We start from the raw sequence: 8,216 nt of genomic DNA, 5'->3' as shown, positions 1-8,216 counted from the left end.
ATTACAATTTTTATATGCAATACCATTGTTTTACTTTATCTTTTCTAAGTCGTAATGAAAATTATTGCTCCAAAGGAAATTCTATTTTGGCTTTTGTAATAGGTAGAAAAACTAACTTTGAATTTTCGAAAAGAAATAATAAAACCGATCTAATCTTTGCATGGATACTTTCCGAGAATTTTTCTTTTATGAAATTTTATTTGTTTTTTTGTTTTGTTTTTTCATTAACCTTCTTCTTCATTTGATCAGTTTTTCCTGGTGTCCATTTTTTATTGGATATCTTCATTTTAAAAAGCTGTAAATTGCATCAATTCCTGGTTTCTTTAATTTAATCTGGGTATTTCTAAGCAACTTCTAGGTGAAGGAGTTCACCTTCTCTTTAAATCAAACTTACACTATACATAGTAAAAATAATCATATTAAATATTTAACTGATTCACTTAACTTTATGTTTGCAAAAAATGTTGAGTTTGAACAAGGATGGAAAAATCCATTAGTGATTAGCCATTTTGTTTTAGTATTTTGTGCAAAATATTGTCTCAATAAAGATATTTATTATTTTAGTTTATAAAAACACCATAATTCCAATATGTTTGCCTATAATTTTATGGAAAATGAACTATATAAAACATTAAGTAAGAATTGTAGAATTTTTTCGAATCTGCTTTAGAGAACACTTTTCATCATGTGCTTTGTCGAATTCTTACCCAGAGACATTCAAAAGTATTTTCGTATTTAACAACTAATATTTTCATTCTTTCATTCCAGTTGGTAAACAAATTTATACAGCCTTCAAAACGCAGTTATGATTTATTTATTAAAAATGAATGGAAGCTATTGTAAACTTATATTGTCTTCAGTTTATACTTTGATACTTTTCAAGCTGTTTTAAATAACTGTATTCAGTATTATTATTTCTTATTTAGTATTATAATTCTTCATAACGGTTATTTAAAAATGATGACCGTATAACAAACTGAAATTATTGTTCAAACATAAATTTGCCAAATAATAGAGAGGGAATATTGGTCAAACTTTGTCGGCTCTGAAAACAGAAGACCCTTTTCAAGAAACACAGCTGTGGTCAAAGTGATGATAATGGCATTTGCGATAAACTGAAAAACAATACAGTTGCAGAAGATAGAAGCTAAACTGGATAACTAACATAGAGTCCGCCGTTTTGTTTCATCATTTAACAAAACTTCATTAGATAAACATAGCATGACTACTTGCTGGTTATTAATATCACATTTCAATGCTAAACCTAACATCTGGGAAACTAAAAATTAAAAAAAATAATAAATAAATAAAAAATAACATGAAAATTGCTTTGAGAAGAGTGGATCTCGGTCCAATCTCTAAAATATCTTGATGAGGTTATGAATTTGGCTAGTTTCTCTACATTTTTTCGCAAGTGCTACAAAATATCGATCTTAAGGACAATTTTATAGTTTAACCGAAGACGCGTGAAGAGGACACCTTCCACAAACAGTCAGCAGGGTCCAAATTGAATATTTCGGGTTAAACTCCATGATACTGTAAGTGTTAAAGATATATATGTATGTGTTATAAGCAAAATAATTAAGAATAAATGCTAATTAAATTATATTAAAATGTAAATTAATGATAAAAAAATTATTTTTATATATAAAGTGATAACAGAGTCCTAACCTGTTGAAGGTAGGTTCTGTATTTAAGTTGTAAATGTAAGTGAAGGAAGGAAGGAAAGTGTTTAGTAAAAAAGTTTTAAATCTAAGATACAATTTTTTTAGAAAAAGTTATGTAAGTAAGAAATCTATTTAAAAACAAAATTTTATGAAATTATGATATTATTTTAATGATTAATTTATTTTAAAGATGTGACAAGGGCAATTAGCCTGCAATTTTAAGATTTAAAAAAGAAATGACATCAATATTAAAGGTAGGGCCAAAGAAATCAGTGCGTAGTTGAAGGAAATAATGTAATCGTTATATAAAAATTTAAAAAAAACTCTTTGTAGGTGGAATCCTTGAGAATGGCCTGAGGGCCGAAACGTTGGAGAAATTTTAAAGAATAAAAGTTGTGAGACAAAAAGTATTAAAATTGTTTTAAAATAAGAATAAACTAAACCACTCTTAAACAAGCATATATTAAAAATAATTAACATAATAATTTGGTTAATATTAGTTATCCATAAAATGTTTCTCTCGTATAGCCATTTTTTAAAAATATTCATTAAATATAATTGATTCTTATATTTTTAAGATATGATTTGGAAACTAATGCCAGAGAATAAATGTTTCTGAATGGAATTTATAATGCGATAAATAAACCAAATTCCTTCTACAATCAGAATAATCACATATTACAATGATCCACTATGGAAACAAGGACACAAACACATCATAATCGCACATATCAATCTACTTACTCCCTACTTGTTCAAAACTTCGCGAAAACTTATTGAACGAGAGACTTGTCGATGTAATAAGAAACTCGCACACACTACCAGACTATTAATTTGGATTTAGGACACATCACTCAATGTAACAGACTTCTTACCTCTGGCACTAGAGTAGAAATTATATGCAACTGGCATATTCTGAACGTTGCTGAAGAGGCTTCTACTTAAACTCAAGACAGCATTTACATGCTTATTACATTACTACTTCGTTCTTCAAATTTTTATTTCCGACAAATTTTACCCTGCCCGGTACGGTTCAGAGCTATTTTCTATTAGGCCTATCTTAGCAGGAGTACCCCAAGGTTCACTATCTGCTAATTATGCTTAGCACACACTCGGGACATATTTGTACCTCGCAAACATTTTGACAGCGAAATATGATGATGTCATAGCAATCTTAACAAGATCTACAAACGCAACATAAGTCTCACAGATCCTACAACAGTATTAAATAATAAAAAACAACTGCTTTATACTTTAGAAAACCCAATTAAATCACGAAAAATACTCTTTAAAACAGTTGTCCTCGGGAAAATACCGATTTCGCTGTACACTTCCTTCAGCAAACGTTTCACCGACGAATGGTCTGGTACATAAAAAATAAAATAAAGAATAACCCCTCCTCATATTGCATATTCCACTCATTTTAAATCAATCAAAATTGGAATATACGAAAAATGATTATTTACACTTGCTTGTGGAAATCATTTCGGACTTACACATTACAAGTATTTGTCAAATCAACCCATTTCAAATCTAAAACATTAAGGAAAAAAAAATCTTTGGTGCCTCAATAACATAACATTATATAGCTTACAGACAAGTGCGGACCAACAAAAGCGATCCCGTGACAAATTAAAAGAACATCCTAACTCTCTCATAAATACCATACCACAACAATCATGCCAGATACCTTCCGTAGAAGACTGATAAGAGACTTTCTCGTCTAATTATTAAATTTTAAATAAATGTCGCGGGTTACTGCTCTTCCTCATTCACTGATTATGATTTCAATTGACAGGTGCGAATAAAGTTTAAACTATGAGAATCATTAATTGGTGCGAAAGAATCTACTTTTAATTAATCTTTGAATCAATTATAAATATATTAAAATTAACTGTCACATTGGCAGATAAGTTCTAAAAATATATTAATATATGCATATTTTATTATTAAATGTTTTCGGTCTGTTAACGTAAAAGGACTTAATTAAATTGAAGTAGATAATGGGAGTTTACCATTAAGAACTATTAGATAAAGGGTAATCCGTTTCAATAAGGGCTATGGATTTAGAAATGTGCTTTGTTCTCGAGACAATGAGCTGATGTCACAAATTGCCTTGATAACAAAGAGAAGCAGTGCTCCTTTGATATTGTTTGCAATCTCTTGTCTAAGACAACTTATTTATACAAAAGGTGAAAAGTAATTCTTTAAATTATAATCTTATGATATGGTTCAAGAGTGTTTAAAAAAATATATAACATTGTATTTTAATCTTGTAGGATATTAAAAATTTATTTTAGCACTATTATATTTTATTTAATTGCTTGTATTTTATTCGTTCCTGATACTGTTAAGAACAAGAATATTTTTGATGTAGTATGCTGTGTTTTCCGTAATTTTAAACTTCTTAACTCACTTATTAGAAGGATTTTAGATCGTCCAATAACCCGATAAATAAATAATATTTATTTTTTTATTAGGGAATGAAAATGTTTCATATATTACTTCATATTAATCCGTCTTGGATTTGCATTCATTCAAGCAATAAATATTCATTAGCTCACTTAAACATTTCAGAATCATAATCATAATTTTAATGATATTTATGAATTGTTATTATCTCACTTGCAGATGTACTATTGTGATTATTTACTGATATTGAAAATTCAGATAGAAAGAACTCCACTAAAATCAGAATAAGAATACTTTTTTTTTGTTTTTTTTTTCTGTTTTAGACTACCAACTAGCGTTATTAGGCCGGAAGACAAAGTGCTACAAGAAGAACATGCCAAAGTTCGAAGGGGTGATTACTCACCACAAGAGTCACTTGTTGATCGCGACACTCAAGACGCCGAAGAGAGACGATGCTAGTAGCGCCGGTCCAGATGCTGACGCGACATCTTCGATGGGAGAAGATACCCCTCTCGACGAACAGCTGATTTGGAGTACGTAGACGACAAGATCGCGATACCGACTGGGACGAAGGACTAAGACCCTCCTGTGACCGCTGCCGGCTCCCGACTGAACTCCGCGACCGCTTTAACATCGATTTTAAGAGCAGGTGGTGGGGCGCCCCAACCCCTAGGTATTATACACTCCCTAATTGCCACTAGCTTACTCCGCTTTTTACTATTTCTCTCAAGCTTTTAATATTGAAATTACATATTATGAATAACTTGAGAGGGATAAGGTTTCTGAAAATTAGGCTCAAAGTAATAAATAATGGAAAAGATTAGTAGGTTGCGAGTACTAGTTGTTCACTACTTCTGGGAAATGATCAGCTATTAAAAAAATTAGTTTACTCTAAATAATTTAATTATGTCGTACATAGTATAATATTAAATTGAAATTAATATTTCAATATTATTATTATTATTATATTAATCATTCAATATAATTAATATTGAAATTACATATTAGGAATAACTTGAGAGGGATAAGGTTTCTGAAAATTAGGCTCAAAGTAATAAATAATGGATTCAATAGTTATCCAAATTTAATTTTAATTATTAAAACTAGAACATTTAAGTGATAAATGAAAAAAAAAACATAATAGAACACTGTCATTAGTGGACGTACAAGACGTGCAAAGACTCTTAAACAAAATTAGGTAAAAAAAAAATCAGATCATTTTTTGTTATTTATCATTTACTAATACATAAAATGCAAATTTGGTTAGCCTTCTATGTGTGTGCCTATTGCTAGAATACAATCCTGGAATTACCAAATACGCTTTTGGAAGAAAGGAAGGAATTTGAAAAATGGGGTTAGTTAAACGTATGGTAAAAACATAACAACTCAACTTGAAAGGTAGCAGTTTTTCCTGACTGTTTGGTAGATAGCCTATTTTGATAATTAAACTATTATAGATCTTCAAAACTGTAATATCAACAGTCATATCTGTACAATTTTAATTTGTCGATTTCTGTTAGATAGGCTTCAAGAAATTGCGAATAAAATATCCAAATATTAATAATTTCTATAATTTATTCAAAATCTTGAGACTGGTATTTATCTATTAAATAAATCAAAAGTTATCTTTATTAAGTCTTAACACTCTCTATTATATCAATAGTCCAACGTTTCGGCCATCCTCAAGTACAATCTTAAATATAAATTCACACCTAAGATCAAAATAAAAAAAAAAATGTTTTTCAGGCTATTTTGCACAGGTCATCAAATTCTAGTCAAAATCACCCTATTTCTTTAAAACTTTAATTTAAAATTAAAAACTACGCTATCCACTATTTTAATCTAAAATTAAAGTTTTGAAAATTAATGAAGGTTTAAAAAAATAGGGTAATTTTGACTAAAATTTGATGACCTGGGCTAAATAGCCTGTAAAACATTTTTTTTTTTAATTTAGTTGTGTGGTGTAAATTTATATTTAAGATTGTCCTTGAGGATGGCCGAAACGTTGGACTATTGATATAATAAATAATATTGAGTCTTAATAAAGATATCATTTGATTTATTTAATAGATTAATAATTTATTATATCTCTTTGTTTTAGGCATAGGTAGATTGATTTTTCAATAGTTAGTTATTTGAAAAGCTATTACATAACTAAATACACCTGGGGTCAACTTTGACCCCACAGTGTCTATCACGTCACTAAAAAAGAGGTGTGACCTGGGAGAGTTAATGGGAGAGTGTATTTCTTGAACAAGATAAATATCTGATAAAAATTGGAAAAATGCTTTAGAAAACAATCACAGAGTACAGGTACACTTTGATCGATTGGTCTATTGATTGGGCTAGTTGGACTCGTCTTTTTCAGCTGTACACAACAAACACCAATAATGATTCTTCAGCACTCATCGCCGTTGAACTCATGAATGGTCGTTTCTAGTCATCGGTGTGACGGTTTCTAGTCATATGACCTTATTTTGTTGATTGGTATTAAGTTCCGAGAGTAATATTTAAGTTATTTCTTATGCGGAACATCTTCTAGTCTTGAAACCTTTTAAATTTCGCTATTCGATATTTAGTCGATAAGACGAAATGACAATTTCCACAGCGGTAATTCTTTTCTTGGAGAATAGATTTTATGATCTGTCTATACGGAGGTAGCTCATCTCATTTTCTTCCGAATCGGAAGAGAGGTTTTTTCTTATATTAATTTTTAGTTTTATTCAATTCGCTGGCAGTTCTTTTTTTAAAGATTTAAATAAGGAAATTTCTTATACTGCATAAATTTTAGTCACATATTTGGGACCCAGCCTTTGATGGCGATTTAAACAGGATGTGAATCCAGATTAAAGTAAAAACTGTTTACTGGAATGGGTTTAAAAGACGAAGAAGAAAATATAAAAGCTGTGTGATGGGCTGTAAATAATTCATCAATTTTGTTACATAGGCATAAATGCCGTTCTGGGAAGCTACTGTAATCAGTTGAACTTAATTATAATGGTACGAATTAATCCTAATCTGGTATTCCATAATTCCATATGAATATTGTTAGCTTTTTGAAATTTTACCTCTGTTTTTCAATAACTACATTACGTTTTTTAACTTATTGTTCGTTTAATTAATTATATGTGAAATTTTAATTTCTTTTCGAACAAAAAGGATTATAATAGTTTTTCTACAATAAAAAAATATTCATAATTTATTCTTAATACTTACTAATTAAGCAACAATTACTTTTTGTAAAATGGTTGAATGCTGCAAGAGGCTTCGTTCTTTTTTGTAATATATTCAACAACGAAGTAATTTTTTTAATATAATATTATTACTTGGATAATAATTGTCTAAAAAGCCGAGAGGAAGAACTAATACTTTGAATAAAAAATTAAATAAAATTTGATGATTTTTCAGTCATATTACTCAGTTTTAACTTTAAAAAAATAAGAAAACTTAGGATAGGTAAAACTAAACAATATGGTACGTAGAAAGGAATATTTAAAGTATTATTCCTCTGAAAAATCTCTACTTTCACTAAAATGTATTTAAGCTCCTGAATTATGCCAATCTCTAAATTTATACGTGTAAATAAAATGACTCCCTGGAATGCGCAATTGTAAGCATTTTTTTAAATAAAAAAAGAAGTATCCAATTTTCCGAATAATAAATAAAATAATAATTATCTTATACAATAACAATTATCCTCAAACACTCTTAACACGCAGTATCTTGTATTGTGCATATATACCCCTACTGAAAACAGTAGATGTACACATGCGTTTAGAAACCTGGTGTATCTGTCGGATAGCTGATTCGCCATCCTTCTTTTGAGTGTGCAGGCTTGATTATTGGTAGCATAGCGGTGACACTAATTTATTCACTTATTACGCTTACTCTGGACTGTTCCTGATATGGAAATATTATAACACATATCCGACTATCTTAGACTAAGACACTGCGGGGGCATCATGGCTGGATGTGTGCATGCTGACCTTAATGGTTAGGGGAGGCACCATTCTACAGGCGGAGTGACCTCCACGTGTCAGAAGGGGCACGTTAGGGGGACGTCACTGCCCTTCTGGAAAATTATGTCATGCCATCTGCCCTTTAATTCTATACACTTATAGAATTACATATATTTAT

At 29.9% G+C, this 8,216-nt stretch overlaps 2 long non-coding RNA genes across 2 annotated transcripts in view; one reads left to right on the top strand and one right to left on the bottom strand.

Moving 5' to 3' along the window:
- The window catches only part of LOC136795759 (uncharacterized), a 165,201-nt gene extending 160,592 nt beyond the window's left edge, over nucleotides 1–4,609 (bottom strand). The window contains exon 1 of the long non-coding RNA XR_010843426.1: nucleotides 4,483–4,609. This is a non-coding gene — a long non-coding RNA (uncharacterized lncRNA). The remainder of the gene's footprint in view (nucleotides 1–4,482) is intronic.
- LOC136795760 (uncharacterized) overlaps nucleotides 1,315–8,216 on the top strand; it is a 14,904-nt gene continuing 8,002 nt past the window's right edge. Inside the window, exons 1-2 of the long non-coding RNA XR_010843427.1 lie at nucleotides 1,315–1,538; nucleotides 4,403–4,752. This is a non-coding gene — a long non-coding RNA (uncharacterized lncRNA). The remainder of the gene's footprint in view (nucleotides 1,539–4,402; nucleotides 4,753–8,216) is intronic.

The sequence above is a fragment of the Halyomorpha halys genome, unplaced genomic scaffold (assembly GCF_000696795.3).
Source record: "Halyomorpha halys isolate HHAL.00 unplaced genomic scaffold, Hhal_1.1 Scaffold767.1, whole genome shotgun sequence".
Classification (NCBI taxonomy): domain Eukaryota; kingdom Metazoa; phylum Arthropoda; class Insecta; order Hemiptera; family Pentatomidae; genus Halyomorpha; species Halyomorpha halys.
This window is presented reverse-complemented; position numbering and strand designations above follow the sequence as displayed.